Source organism: Eurosta solidaginis, chromosome 4 (assembly GCF_040869045.1).
Source record: "Eurosta solidaginis isolate ZX-2024a chromosome 4, ASM4086904v1, whole genome shotgun sequence".
Lineage (NCBI taxonomy): Eukaryota > Metazoa > Arthropoda > Insecta > Diptera > Tephritidae > Eurosta > Eurosta solidaginis.
Window position 1 is genome coordinate 187,189,480 of NC_090322.1, and position 27,767 is coordinate 187,217,246.

At 37.8% G+C, this 27,767-nt stretch overlaps 1 protein-coding gene across 5 annotated transcripts in view; it reads left to right on the forward strand.

The window, feature by feature from the left end:
• The window catches only part of LOC137250776 (uncharacterized), a 176,226-nt gene that overhangs the window by 19,893 nt on the left and 128,566 nt on the right, over positions 1-27,767 (forward strand). The window contains exon 1 of one of the 5 annotated variants that reach the window (XM_067784214.1): positions 9,637-10,048. The exons of the other annotated variants lie outside the window; for them this stretch is intronic. The gene's annotated coding sequence lies outside the window, so the exon portion shown is untranslated. Of the gene's footprint in view, positions 1-9,636; positions 10,049-27,767 lie in introns of those variants that run through there. 5 annotated transcript variants of the gene reach the window in all.

The following is a 27,767-nucleotide window of genomic DNA, read 5'->3' on the forward strand; positions in this document are numbered from 1 at the left end:
ATTTAGTTTTCAGAATTTTCATGCCACTAAAAACTAAATACTAACTAAATACTAAAAAACTAAATATGAATTCGACAAGTTCTAAAAAAGGAGGTCCGTTTAATGCATATTTATGTTCTCGGACTTCCGACCAAAATTTCATGGTGGAGTGTACATTTTTCCACTGTATAGTTATAAGTTTTTGCTACTGCAGCTCTATTAATGCTATTTGACTTGAAGAATAACTATACTTCTCTTTTTCAAAGTAAGAAAATACATCTGGATTTGGGAGTAAAAAAGGCTAGAAAAAAGTCACGAAGCTAAACACAAAATTTCGAGGCTAAAGGCAAAAAAAAAGGCTAAATATAGCCTCGAAAAGGCTAACCTGGCAACACTGGTCTCTAGCATAAGATTTCAGATAACTTGTTTCCTGAAAGGTATAAGCTTAAACGAATACAGCGTTTTTTGCTCTCTTGTTTTGCTAGATTTTTTTTCGTACTATTATATGGCTTTGCCATCGTAAGATTGCGCGCGCATGAGTCTCACATTTCCATTCTATTCCATGCATCCATCTTTATAATTTGTGTGTGTACACTCGCTCCCATTGTTCAAGGTTCAATTCTAGCTTGACTCAATAATCCGCCAATGATGACTCGTTGCTTACAACTTTAGATTCACACTCTTTGTTTGGAATTTTAAGTTCGTATAAGCGTTGCATTTTCCCTTTCTACAAATGAGAAATATGCAATAATTTACAAACTGGTTTTTATTTTTTTTCTTCATTATTTTGCATTTCACATTTATTATTTCGCATTCGTATACACGACTTTAGAGAGCGCCTACTTATATCGACTACTCGTTTAATTTTTCTTTAACATGGCAGAATGATACAAGGTGGCAGCATGGTGACATACCTACAAACATAAATAAAAGTCCGATGTACTTTGTTTTTGTAAATTCGATGGACAAATGTCAAAATCGTACTGCGCCGGAAGTTGATGTCTCAAATCAAATAAAAAAAGTTTATAATCAGCTGTTCCATGCTGCCACCTTGTGTCGTTCCGCCATGTTCTTTAATGACAATACGAGTTTGCTCTCTTGTACAGTGTTGATAAAAACATCGGCAGTTCAAATGATTGTTTAACATGTTGCTAGATATGTTTTCTTGAAACTCGATGGCTCTTCTTCATCTGCCTAACTATCATCCTAAGGTTCATCCTCGCATGTATTTTTACCATAACTTCTATATAAATGTATCAAATTTTTCCAAGATCGCGAGTTTGAATCGAAAAAAAAATCAAATATTTCCTATAAATATAATTCTTTGATCTTTCATTAGCAAACATAGCTGTTCTCTTAATTTTAGCACATTAGTTGCCTGTGTAAAGCTATCTCGATCTGCATAAAAACTTAAATAAGAATTTCGAGATGGCCGCGAAGTTGAATCGAAATAATTAAAAAAAATTAAAGTGTAAAGTTAATCCGGGGATTTTTTTTTATTTTATTCATTATTTTGAGACCTTTCCGAGATATCAGCGGGTATTTTAAGAATGAAAATCAATTGGATAAGTTTACCCCAGGTGACAACTTCACTTAGAAATTTTATTGTTGAATACGACGTAAAACATTTCTCTTTCTTTGCGACATTATTACCAAAACAACCAAGAAACTCGTCCGAAAAAGTCCCGAGAATATCAATTACAATCCGTAAACAGTCGAAATATTCTAGAAAATCTTGAAATAGCTCCATAAGGGTTCCCAAAACAATCTCGAAGCGGTCCCGAACTGGACCAAATAATCCCGAAAATCATCGAGAATAGTCCTGAAATAATCCCGAAATGGACCTGATATGTTTCAAAAAATAGTCTGAAAATTGTCCCAAAGTGCTGCAAATATGAATCCAAATAGTTCCGTTGTGATCCAGAGATAGCACCAAATCGACCCCGAAAGAACCCAGGTGAAGCCGTGAAATGATCCGCAAATAGCCTAGAAATAATCCGGAAACTACTCCGAAATACATACTTCTATATTGGGTCCCAGGGGAATAGATGTGAATGAAAGAGCGGATGAACTAGCTAAAAAGGGCGCATCCCTTGAAGCTTGCTCCGTAGCCGTCCCAATTAGACTGGGCGAGATTAAGCGAAGGCGAGAGGTGCACATGATCGACCAAGCTGGAAAGGCGAGGGTTCAAGCGCGGGGCTGTAAAGTGTCGAAGATTATATGTAGGTCTTACAACCTTATACTAACAAAGTTGCTTCTATCATTAAAGAGAGAGGACTGTAGACTCATGACGGGTATTCTAACTGGACATTGCCTTCTGGCGTCACATGCCTTTAAATTAGGCTTGGTCAGTGATAGCAGATGTAGGAAGTGCGGGTTGGAGGAGGAAATGATCGAGCACGTCGTATGCTCGTGCCCTGCACTTGCCAGGCTAAGACTCCAGCTATTAGGAGTGATACAGCTGTCAGATCTAGAAGCAGCAAGTGGCTTAAGTCCTAGGAACCTTCTAGTATTTGCCAAAAGGACGGAGTTATTTTATAACATAGGTCCTGGTTTTTGATAGGGTTTTTCAGTTGGGTCGTTAAAACAAACTTCTGGTAACACTACGGACTCAATCAGTCTATGTGAAGTCCTCATGGACCGGCCAGTTCAACCTAACCTAACCTAACCCCGAAATTATGAAACTGACTCTTTTCCACAATTATTTATAGAAAATCTGTATGAACCATCATCATCATATATATTATTTCTAATTGCTGTTTTTATGTACGGGTCCTTTTTCGCTCTTATTTGGAATCCAAATCTATAAATAAAGTTTTGGTTGTAAAGATGGAGATTAGCGAGCTTTTGGGCAATTTTGGTCGTTGTGCTTTTGTTCAGCTATATTTTATTAAAATAATTCGTTAAAAATAAACGGTTGTGAGAATACAAAGAAATCTATTTGTACCACGGCACTATTGTGAATATTTGCACTGCATTACCGGTAGTTGCTATTGTACGCTAGATGGCAGAGCAAGCTGTATTGTATGCTAGATAGCAGCGCAAGCTGTAAGTTTTAGCTGATTGATTAAATAATTTGCTCAATAGTCTTTTTCAAACATTTTTGTATGCGATTGGCACATTGCATTATTTACATCTTTTAAAATGTTCGCTTAACTGGCTGCTCCAATTTAATCTACTAACTAGATTTTAGAAATGAATAATAATATGTAGTCTGATTTTCTGTACACAAATTTAAAAGAAAACCTGATTTGAAACACAAATGGGTAATTCATTGCATTTCAATTTAATAACCGCGAACAAAAAACAAACCTTTCTTCCATTTTCTGGTTCTAGACAGCCGTTCTCCCTGTCAGCAATTATTTGACAGGTAGGTATGGCAATGGAGGAATAGAAAGATTTTTCACTTGTATGAATTCACAATGGACATAAACAATAGAAATTGCTTCAAATAAATGTTTTCATACATTTAAAAGCAATGAGGACAAAAGTTGAAAAATATTTTTAAAATACGTTTAAAGCAATAATGAACCAAAAATACTAGTATTATTGTGAAAAAATATATAGGTATGAGAGTTAAAATCACAACTTTAATATATGTAGATGTATATCATTTATTTATTTTTAATATAACAATTTCTAATAATAATCAAATTTTACAGAATTAATATCTATTAATATATTAAGTATTTATATATATGGGGTATTCCATCCCATTTCGACCAATTTTGAACCCGACCCCTTTAGAATTGGCTGAAAGTTTTTCTTCTTTTTATAGCTTACGAAAGACGTTTTTCAGAAGTTCTTCAAATTTTTTCATCCAACTCAAAAAAAGTTATGAATTTAAAAAAAAAACACCGTTTTTGTTTTCAAAATGCTTTAAATTTTTCAAAAATTTACCGTTTGGGATATTTTTTTTTTAATTTGTTTTTAAATGTACTTTTCGGAAAAAATTCGAAAAGATTTAAAGTTTTTTTTTTAATTTTTCGAGTCACTTCGTTTCGTTTATTAGCGTTGATTATCGTAACGAAATGATATCGTTTCGTTCGTTAAGCATGCCTGACGTTAAGTAACGACTGACGTCTCTTATTATATGTATCCTCTTTGGTATAAGAAGAATGTTTATAAGTGCATAGAACAAGTAAATACACTTTGCGCCATTACTAACCTGACACTTGCCAAGCGGTCAACTGCGCCACCTGTGTGTGAAGACATCTGACCATCAGTTTATATAAAGGTGACCAGACGTTCATCATTGAATCTACTTGCTCGCTTTGTTTTCGTTTTTGTTTTGGTATTTTGTTCTCGAGTTTTTGATCTCAACTTAATTATGGATGACTTTTGCGGAAAATGTGATAAGGGTTTTGGTCGTACTGACAATACATGTGTGCCGTGTAATGGCTTTTGTAAAAAGCGCTTCCACCGCGCGTGCTGTGAGGGCGCCATCACTGAATATGACGTTAGACTAATAAAATCAAATTATCATATACGCTACATGTGTGCGGAGTGTGTAAATGCGCCTATTAAAGTTTCGAAGGCATTTGACTCCGTCCTAGCCTCTCAAAAACTGGGGCTAGAAGCCATAATGACTGCTTTTGAAGTAAAATTCAGGGATTTGTCTACCCAAATAGATGGCATAAAAAACTTAATTTGTTGTAACCAAGCTGTTAACATGGAGGATGAAAAAAGCAGCAACAAAGACAAAGCGAAGGAAAAAGCACGTTCAAATAAGCGCAGTGCTAAAAATAAGAATAAAAACAATAAGAACAATCGTGATAGCATTGGTGTGTTGGCTGCCGAAATCGGTGCGCTCAAAGCTGCAGTGAGTTCGTGTACTTTGCCCCAAAAACACAACAACGATGCTATGGTTGCATATGCAATGGATCTATGCACTTTCTCGCCGGTGCCTTCTGGCTCGCATTCGCAGTGTACGGGTCCCCCTCGAAACACTCCTCTAGAAGGTTCACAGCTACATATAGCTGATAATGCATCGGCTATGCTCACACCTACACCCCTCTCTGTGCCTATCCCACCTTCGTTTTCGTCAATTGTTTTGTCACCGTCCGCTGTCTGCAGTGACGCCAGGCTGTCTACTGTTGAAAATTCTGGCGCCGCTAATTCAAACAATTTCACCGCCGCCGATAAAGTACATACTGTCGTCCCACAGACTAATAATGATGCCGTCGACACCTCAAGTACCTCTTATGCTGTAAATACCAATGTTAAGCCTTCGACTGCCAATAACATTTCTGTTAACCTTAATGCTAATAACGTTACCAATAAAACTGCAAAAACTGCACATGCCCACGCTGCTGCTGAACACATAGCCGCTGATAAGGTAAACACGAATGCTAAACCTACACCCTTGGCTCAAGTTCAAATTACTGCTGTTAATGATATAACAACCATTAATAATGACAATGCTGCTTCCAGCTCCACCTACACTGGTGGTGATTCTACCTCCGCCGCTGTGCGTTTGCCAAATGTTGACAATGCGCAACCGAGGCAGGTGACTGCCGTGCCACCTCGCAGGACAATTTTTGTATCTCGTCTTCATTCTTCGCTTATGGAAAATGATATTATTAAGTATATAGAAGATAAGCTAGACCTTTCACAACCTATTAAAATAGGCGTTTATAAATTTAATTTTAGATATGATAGGGATATTTCATCATTTAAAATATCAGTGCCAGACGCTTATTTTGATAGAGTTCTTGAACATACATTCTGGCCGGAACATTCAGTTGTGCATTTGTTTACAAAAAAACCTAACGCCGCAGGAGCTTCAAAAAACTCAAAAATCCCTGCGGAAACAGTGAAAAAATAACCATCACGTACCAAAATGTTCGTGGCCTAAGATCGAAATTAAGTACCTTTTATCTGAATAGTTTTATTTTTACTTCTCAAGTTATAGCTTTTACTGAAACCTGGTTAAAAGCTGACAATTTTAACTCTGAACTCTTTTCACGTAAATATGTAGTTTATCGGCGTGATCGTGAATCTAGAGCAGGTGGTGTCCTTATTGCTGTTGACTCGACGCTTCCATCTGAGTTGCTGCTATTGGACACCACAAATGACATTGAATTTATAGCAGTAAAGCTTGCCTTGCACAATTTTAGTTTGTTTATCTGCTGCTCGTATATACCGCCACGATCGGATATACACGTTTATACATGTCATAGCACTGTTATTTGCAGTTTGTACTCGCAATTGCGAGACAAAGACCGCCTAGTAGTTCTTGGTGATTTCAATTTATCATCAGTAAATTGGATCAATACCATCGACTCAAATTTCATGACTCCCACTACTCAGCACGAGTTTTTAAACAGCCTGCTAGATACATCTCTTCTCCAAATTAATAATGTTTTAAATTCCAAAAGGAAAATCTTAGACTTAGTTTTTACAGATGACTCTGCGGGTATTACTCTAACCCGAACTCCCCCATTATCCCTTCCTGAAGACCCTCTTCATCCTACGCTTGAGATAGTACTGGATGTTGTTCAACCTGTGATGCTCGATGTTTCTAAGCCCAATTCCCGACCCCGGTTGAGATGTTTTTCAAAGACGAATTTTAGTGAGCTCAATAATTTGATCTCTGCCCATGACTGGTCGAGTCTTTATGCGTGTACAGACGTTGAAACAGCGACTTCCTTGTTTTATAGTTCTCTTGATGCTTTGTTTGAAAGCTGTGTCCCCCTTCGTTATTCCAGTACCACCACGGGTAAACCACCTTGGTTCTCAAAGCAACTATTAAGACTTGATAATATTAAATCTAGACTCTATAAGCGTTTCAAAAGATCTGGTAAAGCTATTGATTTATCTAAATATTTAGTGGCGCGCTCCAATTTTCATCGTCTTAACCAGCAGTGTTATAAAGGTTACTTATCATGTTGCAAATTCCAATTTACTAATAATCCGAAACGTTTCTACAGATTTGTTAATTCCAAAAGGAAAATTTCTGGTTTCCCATCTACTTTTATTTATGGGTGCAAAAACGCAAATTCTGATCACGAAATCGCTGATTTATTTGCTGAATTCTTTAAATCAACCTATTCATCCCAATGTGTCCAGTCTAATCTTTACCCATATTGCTTGGAAAGTTCTAATAATATTTTAAACCCATTTATTGATAAAGATACTGTTCTTAATAAACTTCTTGCATTGAAACCGATATCTTCGCCGGGTCCGGATGGTGTTCCTAGTTGTGTACTTAAGTACTGTGCTGTCAGCTTATCAGAGCCTATCTTTAAATTATTTAAACTGTCTCTGGAATCCGCATCATTCCCATCTATTTGGAAACAATCGTTTATTATACCTTTGCATAAAAAAGGTAGTAGGTCTAATATTGAGAACTACAGAGGCATAGCTAAGCTCTCAGCTATCCCTAAAACTTTTGAGCAGATAATTACATACCAGCTTCAATACTTGTGTAGCTCTTTAATATCACCTTGTCAACATGGTTTTGTTCATCGGAGATCAACTACTACCAACTTGCTTGAATTTACGTCTTTTGTTATGAATGGTTTTTTAGTTTGCAAACAAACAGATGTAATTTACACCGACTTTAGTAAAGCATTTGACTCTGTTAATCACGAGCTCTTAGTTACCAAACTTGATCTTCTGGGTTTTCCAGCGCCTTTATTAAGTTGGATTTCAAGTTATCTTGAAAATAGGACTCAGCGAGTTTTCTTTAACAACAATCTTTCAAAGTCGTTTGATGTAACTTCTGGCGTGCCCCAGGGTAGCCATTTGGGTCCATTACTCTTTAACCTGTTCATAAACGACTTACCAAAGGTTATATTACATTCTAGAGTTTTTATGTATGCAGATGATGTAAAACTTTGTTACACATATCTGCCTTCGAACTTGTTTTGTTTTAATCAGCTTCAGGCCGATCTGGACTCATTTCAAAGCTGGTGTACTGCAAATTTACTTTTTTTGAATTACTCTAAATGTAAGCAAATGACTTTTCACCGTGTGAAGCCGGTCCTATCATCTTATACACTTAACGGCGACCCCTTGGAGCGGATATCTATTGTTACTGATCTAGGAGTTATTTTTGATCCGAAATTAAGTTTTACCACACATATTTCAACCGCTATAAACAAAGCAACTGGTGTATTAGGTTTTATCAAACGTTGGGCTAAAGAGTTTGATGACCCTTATTTCACAAAGATCCTTTATACCTCGCTGGTACGTCCTATTCTCGAGTACTGTTCATGTGTCTGGTCTCCGATCTATCAAATCCATGTTGATCGGATTGAGTCGGTCCAGAGACGGTTTTTAATTTTTGCATTACGAGGTCTCAACTGGGAATCAAGTACTCATCTTCCACCATACAGGAATAGACTTCTTCTAATTAATTTGCCATCTCTAGAGAATCGTAGAGTATTACTTGGCGTTATGTTCATTCACAAGCTCATCATTGGTGTGATTGACTCCCCTGACCTAATCAGTCAACTAAATTTTGCGGTTCCTGCTAGGGCGTCCAGGCATTTTGTGCCTTTTCATTTACCTCTATGCCGGCAAAATTTTGCTAGAAACAGTCCCCTGCGCCATTGGTGCTCGCGGTACAATGATTTGTATAACTGCATTGGCTTTGAATGTTCGTTTGCTGCTTTACATACTGCTATACTCTTATGTTTAGCCTGATATTTTAATTTTATTTTTTCTTATACAAGCGATGTCAAATGTTTATAACATACAAATTTTCTATGTACCTTTTTTGAATTTTTTAATTTTAAGAATGGCTCTGTATTTTACATATATATCTGTCTATTACAATAATTAGTCGACCGCTTTGTGTTTGCGTCGACTTTAAATAAATAAATAAATAAATAAATAAATAAATAACAGTACTTTGGGCAAAACGAAATAAACTTCAATTGTCAAAAGTCTGAAGTTCCTTCATATTTATAAACGCAACATCTTGGTTGATTGTGGAAATCGACACTGATGATGGCACAACGTCGAAACCGGTTTGTCTCGATACCAAATTTGACAAGGGATGACGGAAAATCGTTCCAATATACACCATTTATCCACCCCGTCGGAAAATCAACAAAACAAGGCATAAGCTTGTGTTAAACGCATATATATAAAAATTTCATTCTGCCGCGGCCTTCATATAAGCGTGTTAAAAAGCTTCTTCGGGCAAGAGCTACACAGTGCACACTTTATTGAATTCACTAATAAAAAAAATTTTCACAAACGTTTCAAAACATGTACTTTTGGAAATTATTAAACTGATTTAAAAAACCATGAATGATATACTTAGCAAAATTATGATTTTTTCCGGGCTCAAAGGTATACTTATAAGCCCTTAACACTTATGTTTTCAGCGTAACTGTATGTGCTTTAATGCTTATTTTTACGATTTTGCAGTGTTTCCACGTCTGCTGTGGCCATGCGCTCTTGTACCGTAATTTTTGATTATATTTTGTTTATTTTGCTTGACATATATTAATTTTCTATGAACGTTTTGTGAGCACACACACTCGTCAAATTCGACGAACGTACGAATGCCCAAATACTAAAAATTTTATAGTTTATTTTACCGTCTCATGACATTCCTATTGCTCATTACGTTTTGTCTTGACTTTCATACATACTCTTCATAATACTAGCACACATAGTACAACCTTTTATTTTTTCGCAGTGGGCAAGAAAACGTTGAAGATGCAACGAAACAAAGCAACACGTAACTAAACAAAATTTTAGCAATGAAATCAGAACTACATATATGCTGACGAAATCTTAAAAAAAAAAAGTTACAGAAATAAACAAAAATATTTAGTGAAGAAGTAATAAAATTTAAACTTTGTGCTTAAAATTCCAAAGCAAAAAAAAAAAGACAAAAACAGTCAAGCGCTAAAAACGCGTCAAATTATGAAACACTGACTTAATTTTTGGGGGCAACCACTTATGCTTTATTTTGTTGTTATTGCGTGAAATATAGGCGTAATTAAAACGGTCTAAGAGACGGGAAATGAGTAACAGTGCCACAGACCAATTGAAGAATGTGAAAAAGAAAGCTCTAGACAAAGTGAAACGTTCAACTTCATTTTATGTATGTACGTCTTTCTTTTGTTTTTGTTGTTTTTTCTGTGTTTTCCCTGACTATTTTTACACTGATTTGTTTTAAATAAAACTGTGCAATGTACAACGTAATTGTGAAATTCATTCATTCATTTAACTACTGGCGCATTTAGCATTTGATGGTTTGTAGGGATGCAAACGATACATCGATGTTTTCCCCATTAATATCGATGTTTTGCTAGAGGATACATTGGATTAAACATCGAGAAACATCGACATCGTCCGTTCCTAAGTACATATAGAAAAAAACGCGCGTGAAATGTTTGGAGAAAAAAAATTATTCCTTGCTTTGCTCACACGATTAATTTAGTCGTAACCAAATCTATTGACGAGTCAAGGGACTGCGCCGATTTGATAAATAAAGTTCGAGAAATTGTAAAGTTTATAAAAAAGAATGTTACTTGAAGCGACGAAATAAGAAAACGACAAAAGGAGATGGATTTAAAAGAAGGTCAAACCAAACAAGTAAGGAAGGCTAAGTTCGGGTGTAACCGAACATTACATACTCAGCTGAGAGTATTGGAGACAAAATAAGGGAAAATGGACCTAGGTTAACCCTGGAATGTGTTTGTATGACATGGATATCAAATGGAAGGTATTAAAGAGTATTTTAGATAGGAGTGGGCCATAGTTCTATATGTGGACGCCTTTTCGAGATATCGCCATAAAGGTGTACCAGGGGTGACTACAATGTGTGTGTACGATATGGGTATCAAATGAAAGGTGTTAAAGAGTATTTTAAAAGGTAGTGATCCTTAGTTCTATAGGTGAACGCCTTTTCGAAATATCACCATAAAGGCGGACCAGAATGTGTTTGTACGATATGGGTATCAAATGAAAGGTGCTAATAAGTATTTTAAAAGGGATTGGGCCTTAGTTCTATAGGTGGACGCGTTTTCGCGATATCGCCATAAAGGTGGACCAGGGGTGACTACAATGTGTGTGTACGATATGGGTATCAAATGAAAGGTGTTAAAGAGTATTTTAATAGGGAGTGATCCTTAGTTCTATAGGTGAACGCCTTTTCGAAATATCACCATAAAGGCGGACCAGAATGTGTTTGTACGATATGGGTATCAAATGAAAGGTGCTAATAAGTATTTTAAAAGGGAGTGGGCCTTAGTTCTATAGGTGGACGCGTTTTCGCGATATCGACCAAAATGTGGGCCAGGGTGACCCAGAACATCATCTGTCGGGTACCGCCAATTTATTTATATATATAATACCACGAACAGTATTCCTGGGATTCAAGGGGTTGTGTAGCGCAATATATAGCTTCTCCAACCCAATTGTCAACCTCACCTTCGAGCGGCGAATCCCGTTTCACTAACAGACGAGGCTCTGACGACCCCAAGCTCCTCATGGAACTTGGAGGTGGGGAGGGAGGGATGGCCTGAAGGTTCAATGTGGCCATATAAATCGTTCCCGAGATGGTCGGGCCAGCACCTTAATGGTGCTGTGTTACCGGAGCGTATCGGATCTGTATCCGACAAAGGACCATCACATCGATAACACTCCCCAAAGCCTTCGGGGAGTAACCTAATCGCTACAACAACAACAACAACAACAGTATTCCTGCCATGATTCCAAGGGCTTTTGATTTCCCCTGCAGAACTTTTTAATTTTTTTATACTTAAACACACCCATTTTACAAAGTTTTTCCAAAGTTATATTTTGCGTCAAAAAACCTATTCATCCCTTTTTTTCGTAGTTGGTATAGAATTAGGGCATTTTTTCATTTTTCGAAATTTTCGATATCGAAAAAGTGGGCGTGGTCATAGTCGGATTTCGCCCAATTCTAATACCAAGATAAAGTGAGTTCAGATAAGTACGTGAACTAGGTTTAAAATAATATCGGTTTTTGCTCAAGTTATCGTGTTAACGGCCAAGAGGAAGGATAGACGGTCGACTGTGTATAAAAACTGGGCGTGGCTTCAACCGATTTCGCCAATTTTCACACAAAACAGTTACCGGCATAGGAGCTATGCCCTTACCAAATTTCACAAGGATTGGTAAATTTTTGTTCGACTTATGGTATTAAAAGTATTCTAGACAAATTAAATGAAAAAGGGCGGAGCCACACCCATTTTGAAATTTTCTTTTATTTTTGTATTTTGTTGCACCATATCATTACTGGAGTTGAATATTGACATAATTTACTTATATACTGTAAAGATATTCAATTTTTTATTAAAATTTTGCTTAAAAAAATTTTTTGTTTAAAAAGTGGGCGTGTTCGTCATCAGATTTTGCTAATTTTTATTTAGCACACATATAGTAATAGGAGTAACGTTCCTGCCAAATTTCACCATGATATCTTCAACGACTGCAAAATTACAGCTTGCAAAGCTTTTAAATTACCTTCTTTTAAAAGTAGGCGGTTCCACGTCCATTGTCCAAAATTTTACAAATTTTCTATTTTGCGTTATAAGGTCAACCCACCTACCAAGTTTCATCGCTTTATCCGTCTTTGGTAATGAATTATCGCACTTTTTCTGTTTTTCGAAATTTTCGATATCGAAAAAGTGGGCGTGGTTATGTTCGATTTCATTCATTTCAGTAGCGATCTGAGATGAGTGCCCAGGAACTTACATACCAAATTTCATTAAGGTGCCTCAAAATTTACTCAAGTTATCGTGTTTACGGACGGACGGACGGACATGGCTAAATGAATTTTGTTTTTTCGCCCAGATCATTTTGATATGTATAAGTCTATATCTCTCTCGATTAGTGTATGCCGTTACGGATTACCGTTATGCGAACAAGGTTAATATACTCAGTGAGCTCTGCTCAGCTGAGTATAAAAATTGATACTCGATGTTAGCACACGTTGGAACTCGTGCTTGTACATGTTACAGCGGTTCATTGAATTGGCGCCCATTGTGGGAGCAGTACTTTTGACTAAACCCCTAGCTCCCGCAATGATATCAAGTCACGAAGTACACTGCCTCAAAGAAATTGTAGAATTACTTCGTCCATTTGAAAAATTAACAAAAGAAGTTTCTGGAGACATCTACATTACGGCGGGCAAAGTCATTCCATTAGTAAATTGCCTCATGAAGTCTTTGAAAATATTAAACCGAAGAATACAATAATTTCGAATTTCAAAGAGGAAAAAAAAGAATTTTACTAAAAAGATTTGCTGATTTGGAACATTCTGCAATTCTTGAGATTTCAACTGCTCTAGATACGAGATTCAAGTTTGAGCATTTCAAAAATGCTTTGGCCAAAGCCAAAGTAATTAACTATTTAAATAAATATGTGCGCGAATACAGCGATCCTGTAGATGATTGTGAAATATCTGATGGATCTGATAATGATGCCTCCGAATTTGACATCTGGAAGTATCACAAACAGTTGACTCGCAAGAACATGAAACATGACTCACCTCACTCTGTTTCGAAAAATGCTGGTGAAACTGAAGTTCATATGCACCTTTCGTCTCCTGTTACACCAACTGTTAAGTTTATTATTAGGTTATACTCACACACTTCGGTAGCCGTTGAGATATGCACGCTTTGATTGCTCTAAATCTAATGACATTTTATTTCTGATGGCATAATTCAGCATTGCCATATTTACAAAAATTACAACGTCAAATATATCAATTAATAAAGTTAGTTTTACACTGAGAATACAAATTCATTGTTGTTAGTAAATTTGAATTTGCATACACAACACCATCCCCCGCTTTATTGCGAAAATCTTCTGCTTGATAGCGGTGTACCGATTTGCGCATACGGCTGCTTCGACGAACTTCTTTTGGACTTGTTGACTGTTCTTGAGAATGCTCATTATCTGCATTCGCCGTAGTATCTGGTAGCAAAAAGTTGGTAACTGGATCAGTTTCTCCTCTTTTATCATCAACTGCTGTTTCGTTGTTCACATGTCGAATTTTCATTTGATTTTGGTGTTGTTTATAGTAGCCCATAATAGTTTTTACTACGTACATCACTTTTCCCAGGCGGCTGTCTACGAACCCTTGTAACCAATTTTATCCACGACCATAGTTACGGATGTAAACACTTTCCTTAGGAGAAAATTTGTTTGTAGTTTCTTTAAAATCTTTTTTGTCATTTTTCACTGAAAACATCTGCGAAAGGACAGTACGTGCAGCACGACCATGTAAAAGATGTGCTGGTGATACGCCCTTTGCATTCGGTATAGTACGATACGACGTAAAAATTTTAGTACGGCTTCGCTTACTTGCAATCCGTCATCTAAATTCTTTTTTACAGAAGTTTTGAAGGTACGTACAAATCTTTCAGCCAGCCCATTGGAGGGTGGATGAAACGGTGCGATCGTGATGTGCTTTATAGCGTTTTGAGCACAGAACGTTTTGAAAGCTTCGGCTGTAAGTTGTGGGCCATTGTCACTTACAATAGTCTCCGGCAAGCCTTCAGCAGCAAAAATGGTAGTTAATGCGAAAATCGTCGATTCTGTCGAAGTATTTGCGAGCCTGCAAACAAATAGAAATTGCGAGAACGAGTCTATGCACAGAAGCCACATGGAACCAAAAATTGGACCAGCAAAGTCAATGTGGACCCTTTGCCAAGGTGCTTGAGGTTCCGGCCAGCTAGAATATTGCCGCCTATCACTTGGACCAGCTAGTTTGCAGTTTTCACCTCCAGCTGCTACCCTCTCGATGTCCTTGTCGATTCCGGTCCACCAACAGTGTTGTCGTGCCAGTTGCTTCATTTTGACCACACCGCAATGTCCGTCATGTAGATGCCGCAAAACTTGTTAACGTAATGAGTGTGGGATGGTTACCCGTGTGACGTCACTCTGTAATAAAACAAAATCATTTTGAACAATTAATGACCACTTACGAGCAAAATACGGCCGAAGATCCTCGTCGTTCGGATTCAACTTCTCAGGCCACCCGTTCTGAATGTATTGTTTAACTCTCTGCAGTATTGGGTCACTTTTGGTGCTTGCGCGAATGAGCTCAGCATTAATTGGAGTTTCAATAGTAGCAACTTGATTAATTTCGCCATTGCCGAAGTCTTCGTCAGGACCCAATGGCAATATCGATAAAGCGTCTGCATTTGCATGATCGGTTGTTTTGCGATACTTAATTTCAAATTGGTACCCCATGAGCGTAATAGCCCACCGCTGTATACGTTGTGCCGTCATTGTTGGAAGGTTTTTATCTGGGCTAAATATACTGACTAATGGTTTGTGATCCGTAATAAGCGTAAACTTGTGCCCGTATAAAAACTGATGAAATTTTTTCACTCCGACTATTATTGCCAAACCCTCCTTTTCAATTTGGCTATAGTTTTCTTGATGACGGTTTAGGGTCTTCGAGGCAAAAGCGATCGGTTGCTCCGTACCATCTGGATGGATGTGCGAAAGCACGGCTCCAACTCCATACGATGATGCGTCCGTAGCAACAACTATTGGTAAGTCTTCTCGAAAATGGGTTAGCATCGTAGCCTTAACTATATGCCCCTTGAGCATGTTGAACGCATTTTCTTGTTCGGACTTCCACTGGAACGTCAAATTTTTTCGCCTCAATCTGTTAATAGGTGCTGCAAGTTGAGAGTAGTTTGGTATGAAATTATGGTAATAATTTATTTTGCCCATAAATGCCTCAAGCTCTTTCAAGTTTGTTGGCCGTCGCAAGTTCTTCACTGCTTGAATACCTGATTCGTCAGGCAGAATGCCATCTGCGCTTATTTCACGACCCAAGTATTAATTTAGTTTTGAGAAACTCGCATTTCTCTTTCTTGCATTTGGTACCCGCTGCTTTGAGTATCTGAAGCACTTTGGCTAAGCGCTCAAGGTGTTCTTGTTCGTTTGCACCGGCGATGATAATGTCATCTATGTAATTTGCGCATCCATCAAATCCACACAATAGCTGCTCTAGATGTTTCTGAAACATGGCTGGGGCGCTTGCCACTCCATACGGTAATCGCTGGTACTGAAATAACACAAGCGGTGTGTTGACCACCAGCATTTTTTTCGAATCTTCGTCGAGCTCCATTTGCAGGTATGCATCACGCAAGTCAATCTTAGAAAAATATTTGCCATGTCGAATGGTATGCAGCAGGCACTCTAGTAGGTAAAGGATATTGATCTACATCAATCTGCTGGTTCACCCCTTTTTTAAAATCTCCACAGATGCGCATCGATCCGTCTGGTTTTGTTGCTAACACAATAGGAGATGCCCAGTCGCTGAAGGTAATTTGTTGCCAATTACCTGCTTGTGATAACCGTTGAGCTTCCTCTTTAAATTTTGGCAGCTGTGCAAAAGGAATGGGCCTACTCTTACTGATCTTAGGCACTGCGTTTTGCTTAAGTTTAATCGAAGCTTTGACTGAATTCATTGTACCAAGTGCTGGTGTAAACACCTCTGCGAAGGTAGTCAGAAGTGTTTGCAACTTTTCGACCGACCTGACAGCCAAGATATCAACTTGCACAATTTTGAAGCCCAATTCTTCGAATAAATCTACCCCAAATAAATTGCTAGAACCGCGCACATTAGAAACTACTAAAGGCAGTATTTTTTCTACTGACCCGTATCGAATTTTTGCAGAGATTTCTCCCAAAGTTTCGATTTGCGTATGACCGTACCCGTATAGTGCACGCGAACATTGTTTTATTGGCGGTTTATTTAACATTTCGTAAGTGTCTAGTGTTATTACTGAGACTTCTGCACCAGAATCCATCTGAAACTCAATCGTTTTGCCGTTAACCAAAACTTGCACAAAACGTTTCTTACTTTTGTTGCTTGCTGGGCTAGCTACCGAAAATGCCGTTGAAATATATTCTATTTTGTCACCTTTCTCACTTTTGTTGTTTTTGGTAACTTTGTTCTGCTTTTGTTCGTTCTTTTTTCATTCGATAAGCACACAGCTATGATATGACCTGTTTTACCGCAACCTCTGCAACACAACACCAACCGTCACTCAGGGTAGGAATAGACTTTTGGGAAGTAGATTGTCAAATCGTATTTTCCTAAACTCGATCTCAGTTTATGTAATTAAACAAGTAACATTTGTACCTGTGCGTCACAATCATATTGATGAGTGCAACTAATTTTAAAAGTTCCTTGAAGGAAATTCCTAAAAATATATATGTATATAAAAACGTTCCTATTTTATTAAGAATGTGTGTGTTGTTTTTAAACCCATTGGCTTGTAAGTATTGATAATTTTACACCGACATTAGCGTTACACTAATGGGCTTTTCCATTCAAAACCTATTTTCGTGTAACGCGAGCTAGTATGGAAATGCCCGTACTTTCAAAGTTAAACAGAAACTTCTGGCAATACTTTATATCGGTTGTTTGATTTAAAATGAAAACATCGGAGAAACATCGATGGTTTTTTTTTTTGGCGATGTTGCATCCCTAATGGTTTGAGAATAATTAAAATAAATAAAAATGCACTCATGTTTGTTTAGAATAGGGTTGACATTTGTCTGCATTAATTTTTTTTATATAGTTGCGTTTAACACAAGCTTATACTGTTTTCACACAGAAACTTAATGATCTCATTGCACCTGCTAATGAAATCGTAAATTTTTTGCTTTCACACAGAAGTAACTGCTCGATTAGTATGAAGGATGAGACAGACAATCATGGCGGAACGATACAAGGTGGGAGCATGGTGACATACCTACAAACAAAAAAATGCGTCAATAAGCGTCTTAATGTAGAAAATTGTCTTTATTATTCAATAAGCCGTCTGTGTGAAAATAGTATTATGCATTTCAGTAACATCGCCACAATCAACCAAGATGTTGCGTTAATAAATATGAAGGAACTTCAGACTTATCAATTGAAGTTTATTTCGCTTTGCCCATTCACATACAATATTTTGCGTAGCACTGTTTTTTGAACATTCTCCCTATACAACAAAAATACTTGCTAACATATTTTGTGTCGTATTCATTTGTTATATTGCAGTTTTTAATTGTGTAAAATGTTAGAAAAGTTACCAACGCATGGGAAAAATAATTTCACTTACAAAGTGTGCCAGCACCATTAGCCGAAGCAAAGGTCAAATTCTTCTTATGGTTTGCTTGCAACAAAATTTGCACGTGGGCTGCTTTTGATGTTAGATGGCGCCAGTGTCGCTCAATCTACCGTTCTCCGTAAAAATACGTGCAATCTACTCATAGCATAAGATTGAGTAAAACGCATCTATATGAAAAACTGCATATGTGACTGGGCTTTAAGCGATTTTCGCTAAATTTAACAAAGCTCTAGTTATCCCTGGTTCGCGTTAACCTACGTCAGTAGTGAACACAAGTCTTTGTTCTATTAGCTTTGCCAACGCAGCCAGGGCCTCCCTTTTCCTCTACTGCTAACGGTATGTTACGATAAAACACTAGGCTGAAACATATGAAAATAACAATAAATTCAGATTTTTGAATTTAGAAATCCAATATGTATTATGAGTCGGACCCGTGCGCATCTTGCGCAACCAATGTAAAAGTCTCCTATCAAATATCAACAGAAATCAGCTGTTCTATCAATCAATTAAAACTTACAGCTTGCGCTGCCATCTGGCATATGGTAGCAACTGCCGGTAATACAGTGCAAATATTCACAATAGAGCCATAGTACAAATAGATTTCTTTGTGTGCTCACAATCGTTTATTTTTAACAAATGCAGCGAAAATTAAATTTTGAATTTTTTCGTGTTTTTCTATTTTTTGTAAATTATTGAAAATGATTTATTTTTGATTGGCATTTGTTACATAGACAATAAAATTCGAAGCACCAAGCAAAACCGACTGGCTTATGCACTCGATTAGGCATTCAATAAAGCAATAATGAGATAATTAAGAATTTGTATTTTGTATAGAAGATTGAGTTCAATTAGGGCCTTAATGTAGAGAACTTGACTAATTATTTTATTAAGCCTCTGTGTGAAATTGGCATTACAGCGTCAACAATAAAATTCTATTCGATTCAGAATAGATACATAAAAAATTTTGAAAGCGAGGAGCTGTCATAATACGAATTTAAAATTCGATGTTCGGTAGCCAGCGAAGATCGAAAGATGCCCATAATAAGGGCCACTATCATTTCTACGAATCGTTTGACAGATTCATAATTATCGTTTGAGTAATATTGCTTTTCGGTATGTGATGGTATAATACGATACGGGTCCAGGCCTCATAAATCCCAACGCCTCTTAGCCGATAAAATTTTTATAATTTTCTATCCGAGATAATCCATTAAGAGCAGACCACCTTTGAACTCATATTCATATTATTCCAAGATATTAAACATTTATGACTTAACCCATTGCAAATGTAAAGATTGATACATTAACCTTTGAACCCCCTAATAAGATTTACACAAACACGTGTATTCCATTGAAGTCAGTGAAGAGTACATTAATACTGGAAAATGGAATGCCAAAATCTGAACATTAATGTACACATCTTTTGTTTCATACAAGTAAAAAATATGAAGTGAATGAACCCGAAATTTGGCGCTAAATATATTGTTTTTCCTTTTTGTCTGTCCCATAATGCATATGAAAACACTTTCACATTACAACAAAAGTGTCAAGAAAAGTTGTATTCAAAGCCCAGAAAGTAACAGCTTCAGATGGTGTCTCTAGTTTCTTTTTCTTTCTTTTGCTTAGAACTTCCATCGCATACGCCAAATACAAACAGTACAATAAATGGGAATGAACCTTTCATTTTCATTTTTACTTAAACTCAGTACACTGCTCTCCCGAAATATTCGCCAAAATTTACATTGACCTGTGTATGACTGTGCCATATTTATCTTATTCGTTTTCGTTGCAAAGTCAAACGAAAATATTCGTAGGCTATAGTAGTAAGCTACATACATATCACAGGTGCCACTTTTGGTCCATTTGGACCAAAAATGGTCCCTTCCAACCACATAGGGGCTGGTCCCTTTTTTCAATTTTGGTCCTTTTTATGCAGTAGCCACGATTTTGGTACTTTTCTTCCTTTTTTACTGAGGTTAACCGTGGTGTGATGGTAGCGTGCTCCGCCTATCACACCGTATGCCCTGGGTTCAACTCCCGGGCAGAGCAACATCAAAAATTTTAGAAATAAGATTTTTCAATTAGAAGAAAATTTTTCTAAGCGGGGTCGCCCCTCGGCAGTGTTTGGCAAGCACTCCGGGTGTATTTCTGCCATGAAAAGCTCTCAGTGAAAACTCATCTGCTTTGCAGATACCGTTCGGAGTCGGCATAAAACAAGTAGGTCCCGTCCGGCCAATTTGTAGGGAAAATCAAGAGGAGCACGACGCAAATTGGAAGAGAAGCTCGGCCTTAGATCTCTTCGGAGGTTACCGCGCCTTACATTTATTTTTATTTTTAAAATTCACAACTGTGCCCACAACATTTGGCACACTTTCATTAACCCACATATAATTTTCAATTTACTTATGTATAGCAGACTTTTCATAGGAGATATTTTAGGCGAGGCATTAATAAGAAAAGTGATGGGTCTAAGGGCAAACACATTACACGGACTTTTGAGAAAAATTCTTGTTTTAGTATCCAATTTCGATCGATTATCAAACACTTCGTGATAAATTTTTTTGGCAACCACGCTACTGTTGGCAGCCATAATTTCGAAATAGTAAAAGACTTCGTTTATTTGGAAACCAGCATCAACACTAGCAACAACTTCAGCACTGAAATCCAGCAAAGAATCAATCTTGCCAATAAATGCTACTTTGGACTAGGTAGGCAATTGAAAAGTAAAGTCCTCTCTCGGCGAACGAAAATCATAATCTACCAGTCACTTATCGTACCCGTCCTGCTATATGGGGCATTGACCAGTTGGGAGTGTTCGAGAGAAAAGTTATTCGGAAGATATATGGACCTCTACGCGTTGGCGATGGCGAGTACCGAAGAAGATTTAATGATGAGCTGTACGAGCTATACGCAGACATCCACATAGTGCAGCGGCTGCGCTGGCTAGGCCATGTTATGCGAATGAAATATGATGTTCCAGCCAGAAAGTGTTTCTATCGGAACCCGCCTATGGAAGCAGAGGTAGAGGGCGGCCCCCACTCCGTTGGAAGGAACAGGTGGAAAACGATGTAAACTCCCTTGGTGTGACCAATTGGCGCCGGTTGGCGGAGCGAAGGAGCGACTGGCGCGCCTTGTTGGACGGCCATAACTGTTTAGACGGTTAAGCGCCAATTTAGTAAGTAAGTAAATGAATACCGATTCGCGATGGAACAAATTTACTTTTATATGCAGTTTTTGAAGCAAATGTAAAAAAGATTTGATTTCGAAAGAAGTGTTTTGTGTTTTATTCTCGTAGGTACAGAACCCTATAAAATTCAACAACGCTGTTAACTAATTTCTAGTACCTACTTAAATGTAATCAAGTTCCGTTATTGCACAGTTGAAACTTTTAAGACGTTTGGTTTTTAATCTCAACGTTCAGGGGAAAAAGTGAGCATCATTTATGATTTACTGAGTTTGCTCATAATTCGGCTACACCAAAACGGAAATTTTTGAGCCTTTTCTTACTAAAACCTAATTGCGCTATAGATTTTATTTCTTTCCAATTAACAACATAATGCTGGAACTAAGAGCTTTGTCAGCAAAACTACGTTCAAAACGTAGGCATAGACTTATCCTAGAAATTTGAAAATATAATACCTAAAAGTAATATTTTTGTTTGTGCAGTTTGACTTAAGTCTTTGCTTGTATCACAATCAAATAAAACAAAAATTTGGTCCTTTTTTCTGAGATTTGGTCCTTTTTTTCGATGAATTTTGGTCCCAAATGAAAACATGGTGTGGCAACCGTGATACATATATACATATGCATCTATGTATTAGGGATGTGACGAATGTGAATATTTGAGAAAATCCATAAAAAGCTATATTCCACGTTAGGATTTTGCCGAACCGAGAATTTCTACAAATGTATGTTAAATTCAACTTTCAGTAGTTCGATCAATTATTAATTTGATATTTAGTCTTTTGTCCTGCCATATCCAAAGAGTTCTTGTCCCACGCTCAGAAAAATAAACACATAATTGAAATTAATTTAGAAAATACAAATTTTCTTTGAATGGAGAATATTTGCTATTTTTGTAAAAACTTACCATCCATTTTAGGGAAGGCTGAGCAGAGCTCACCGAGTATATTAACTAATCGAGATAGATATAGACTTCTATATATCAAAATGATCTGGGCGAAAAAAGAAATTTATTTAGCCATGTCCGTCCGTCCGTCCGTAAACACGATAACTTGAGTAAATTTTGAGGTATCTTGATGAAATTTGGTACGTAAGTTCCTGGGCACTCATCTCAGATCGCTATTTAAAACGAACGAAATCTGACTATAACCACGCCAACTTTTTCGATATCGAAAATTTCGAAAAGTTCAAAAAGTGCGATAATTCATTACCAAAGACGGATAAAGCGATGAAACTTGGTAGGTGGGTTGACCTTATGACGTAGAATAGAAAATTAGTAGTTTTGGACAATGGTCGTGGCACCGCCCACTTTTCAAAGAAGGTAATTTGAAAGTTTTGCAAGCCGTAATTTGGCAGTCGTTGAAGATAACATGATGAAATTTGGCAGGAACCTTACTACTATTACTATATATGTGCTAAATAAAAATTAGTAAAATCGGATGAAGAACACGCCCACTTTAAAAAAAAACAATTTTAAAGTCAAATTTTAACAAAAAATTTATTGTCTTTACAGTATATACGTAAATTATATCAACATTCAACTCCAGTAATGATATGGTGCAACAAAATACAAAAATAAAATAAAATTTCAAAATGCGCGTGGCTGCGCCCTTTTTCATTTAATGTGTCTATAATACGTTTAATGCCATAAGTCGAACAAAAATTAACCAATCCTTGTGAAACTTGGTAGGAGCATAGATTCTATGACGATAATTGTTTCCTGTGAAAATGGGCGAAATCGGTTGAAGCCACGCCCGGTTTTTATACACAGTCCTTCCGCTCGGCCCTTAACACGATAACTTGAGCAAAAATCGATATATCTTTACTAAACTTAGTTCACGTACTTATCTGAACTCACTTTGTCTGGGCATAGAAAATGGCCGAAATCCGACTATGACCACGCCCACTTTTTCGATATCGAAAATTACGAAAAATGAAAAAAATGCCATAATTCTATACCAAATATGAAAAAGGGATTAAACCTTGTAATTCGATTGGTTTATTGACGAAAAATACAACTTTAGAAAAAACTTTGTAAAATGGGTGTGACACACCCTATATTAAGTAGAATAAAATGAAAAAGTTCTGCAGGGCGAAATCAAAAGCCCTTGGAATCTTGGAAGGAATACTGTTCGTGGTATTACATATATAAATAAATTAGCGCTACCCGACAGATGATGTTCTGGGTCACCCTGGTCCACATTTTGGTTGATATCTTGAAAACGCCTTCACATGTACAACTAAGGGCCACTTCCTTTTAAAATACTCTTTAATACCTTCAATTTGATACAAATGTCATACAAATACATTCCAGGGTTACCCTAGATTCATTTTCCTACATGGTGATTTTCCCTTATCTTGTCTCCAAAGCTCTCAGCTGAGTATGTAATGTTCGGTTACACCCGAACTTGGCCTTCCTTACTTGTTGTATTCGACAGTAGACCTTGGGAAGATTGTTATTGGTTCCGGCGTACCTACGATCTTCGCTTCACTCCATACACCCCTGTGTCATACTATTTTTATCACTCCTCGTGTTGCAATGAAACATGAACCTGATACGGATAGAGATTTGAAATGCAACTGCAACAACAATGTGATACATATGGTTCACATTGTTGCATTTGCATGTTCACGTTTCATTGGAACACGAGGACTATTAGGCCTCGATGCACTGTGACCTTTATTTAAATCTTATGTGCTTGACCTTTTAGTGTATTACTGTAGGTAGAACCTTTAATTAATTTAAGTACCTCTATAGGCTTTTTAATCCATATCACGTATGTATTAGAGGAGAGTCTCTGCCTTGCCAGAAAGACGCGTTCGCAGAGAACATGGACCTGCCTTTCCTCCTTCAGCTCACAAAAGCTAAAGGTTTGTGTATCGGATAGATTTAACTTAAGTGATTTCGTAGACTACGTTGTCCGGTATTGTACCCAGTGAGATTTAAATTAATAAGTATGGCTGATACTCTCGTTGCTGGGATATAAACAATTTGGCCTCTTTGCCTTTGGTATTCAATCCAGTGTTGTTTAAAAAACTTTGTTTGCCAGTTACTTGTGGTTTCCCTAGTGTGTGCCTTTGTGAGTCCATAGAAGTATTCCAGACCATAAAATGCTGATATGAAACCCTGCTTGGCTAGGTTGTCTGCCTGTTCATTAACTTTATGACCCTGATGCAATCCTAACAAAACCTTGGTTTTGGTTCCCAAATCATTTAGGACTCCAATGCATTCATCCAAAAGTAATTGTTTAGGACTGCAAGGCACTCAGGGCGCCATGGCTGACTGACATAATGAGGATACTTCTCGAGGATAAGTCTCTTCGTAGGTTTTATCTAACGCAAACGTCTATTGCTGCCTGAAAAGTAGTGTGGCAGCATCACATTGGTATCGATTTCGTAGAGTTTGGCCCATAGATGCCAGCTCCCGTTTTTCCATAATCAAATTTTAATCCATCCGTGAACCAGACCTCTGAGTTGACGCTTAACCGTTTAAACGGTTATGGCCAGACAACAAAGCGCGACAATCGCTTCTTCGTTGGGTTAACTCGCGGCAATTGGTCACGCCAAGAGAATTTAAATCTTTTTCCATCTGGAATCCAACGGATTGGGGGCGCCCTCTGTCTACCCAGTACAAAGTAGCATTTATTTACAAGAGCGATTCATCGTTGGATTCCAAAGCTTGTGTTGTTTGTGTTAATGCTGGTTCTCAAATAAACGAAGTCTTTTGCTATTGCTGCCAACAGCGGCGTGGCTGTGGGTGAACCTCTTTTAGTTTCGAACGGTTCGGAAAGGTCCTTCACACTTCTGACTGAGGTGATGGTGTTGCTCGAAGTCATTTTGCCCAGGCGTATAACTTTTGCGGGAAAACCGCACTTCTTTTCGTACTGTCGCAGGTGGTTTTGAAATCGACAAAGAGGTGATGTGTTTTAATCTTTTTGATTAAGCGCCAGTTGGCGTAGTTTGCACGATCCCCCTTCGTGTGGACTCGGCAAAGAACACTTAGATTCCAATCGTCCGGCATGCACACATCCGATTATATTTTACAAAGAAGCTGATGCGTGCGCCCTTCAAACTTCTCGCCGCCTTATTAAAAAAGTTTCGCAAGCAATCCATCAGCGCCCACGGCCATGCTGTTTTTTAATCTAGTTACTGCTATTCAGACTTCGGGTGGAAGGACATTGATTCCATCATCATCGATTGCGGAATCGGGCTGATCATCCCTGTGTGGTTCATCGCTATCCCCATTAAGGAGTACAGTGAAGTGATCCCTCCATAATCAAAGTACTCTCTGAACATCGGTTACAAGGTCGCCGTTTTGTTATTTCGTATAAAGTTATAAGAAAGTGTGTTCTTACGAAAAAGTACAAAGAAGTTTTTATTATGAAGGAAAACTAGTTCAGGTCTTAAAATGACATTAAAACGAAATGCTTATAGATAATCTCATGACTCGTACATTGATATATCCTCCGGAACCTTACCCACAAACTTTCAAATTTAGGTACAATCTTTTTTTTATATAGACGGTGCCAATATATTTAGCCATTAAATAATGCGAACGCAAGCATTCGTAACATTCCTAGTGAGCAATGTTTACATTACATGGCGGTAAAGGGCAAGCACCGGACATAAGGACATAACCTCAAAAAACAGATACATTTTGAGCTTGTCTGTACATTACTGATGTGTGGGAGTGTATGATTTCGTTGCATATAAGTCCAATATAAGTAAAATGAAAAGAACATTGTAGGTATGCTCGCCTGTGTATAAATGTATGTACATAGATTCAGAAAAGTGATTCACAAAAGAAATATTTTCTCGACAGATTGATTCTTTGTATCGTATCTTTTGTTATTGTTCGCAACAATGTACGTGTACTCACAATAGGCGCTTTCATAAAACTCAACTGTTGATCAGTCGTTGAGTGATATTATTTCTGGACGCATTAGTTACGACCCACTCAACGGTTGGACTTTAAGTTGTTTGTAGTTGTTGTAGCAGTGCTTCGCCCCATCCAGTAGGTGCGACCGATCACAAATTGTCATCGATGTCCTCTAATGGGAGTCCAAGGAAACTTGTAGTTTCAACAGGGGTGGACCATAGTGAGAGGGATGTTAGAGGCGTTGATTCCACATTACAATTGAAGAGAAGGTTGGTGTCATATGGGGACACATTGCAAGCAGGACATACATTTTGTATGTCGGAGTTGATTCTGGATAGGTAAGAGTTTAACCTGTTACAATATCCAGATCGAAGTTGAGCTAGAGTGGCGCGCGTTTCCCTAGGGAGAGTGCGTTCCTCTTCTGCAAGTACTGGGTATTTTTCTTTAAGAACTGGTTTCGCCGTGCAATTCCCGACATAGAGGTCCGACGCCTGTTTGTGAATATCACTGAGGACCTGCTTGTGCTTTTTTGCTTCATACGACTGTGTTCTTAGGTGCCATATTTCCTCATGATGGTTACGGAGATGACCCCTTAAGCCCCTGGGAGTTGTAGCCCCATCAATCAGATGTCTGTTGGTATGCCCAGGTTTCTGGGTATTCAACAGAAGCTGTTCGTTCAGCATTTCATTTCTCTCCATAATGGGGAGTACTCTCGCCTCATTGTGTAGATGGTGTTCTGGGGACATTTTACGTCAAATTAAGTACTGAGCAGAAACATGTATCGCTGTCTGGCAGTGCTTTGACATTTTAAAGTGTTGGGTATGAATAAAAATGTATTTCTTAATATTATGGTAGGTTAGGTTAGGTGGAACTGGCCGATCCAAGAGGACATCACATGGACACAATGAGTCCGTAGTGTTATCAAAAGTTTGTTTAATGACCAAACTGAAAAACCAAGACCTATGGTATAAAATAACTCCGCCCTCTTGGTAACTACTAGAAGCTTTCTAGGACCAATTTCACTTCCTGCTTCTAGATCTGACAGCTATATCACTCCTAATAGCTGGAGTCCTAGCCTGGCGAGCGCAGGGCACGAGCACAAAACGTGCTCGGTCGTTTCCTTCTCCAACGCGCACTTCCTACATCTGCTATCACTGACGACGTCTAATTTCAAGGCATGTGACGCCAAAAGACAGACTCCAGTCAGAATACCCGTCATGAGTCTACATACCTCTCTTTTTAATTATATAACCAACTTTGTTAGTCTACGGTTGTAAGAGCTACACATAATCCGCTATACTTTACAACCCAGCGCTTGTACCCACGCCTTTTCCGCTTGGTTGATCACATGTGCAACACTCGCCTTTTCTTAATCTCGCCCAATCTAATTGGGAAGTCTACGGAGCAAGCTTCAATGGTTGCGCCCTTTTTAGCTAGCTCATCCGCTTTTTCATTCCCATAAGCCCTGGGACCCAATATAGATGTATGCTTTTCCCTGCCCCGGATTGCTTACACTGTACCACACTTAGGCGCGAGATTATTGCCTGAATTGTTGCTTGGCTGCATTTTAATATATTCTCTTCCATTGTTTCTACTGCTTTGGTTACTGTAAAAAATTATTTAAATTTATGGCAAGTTTAAAA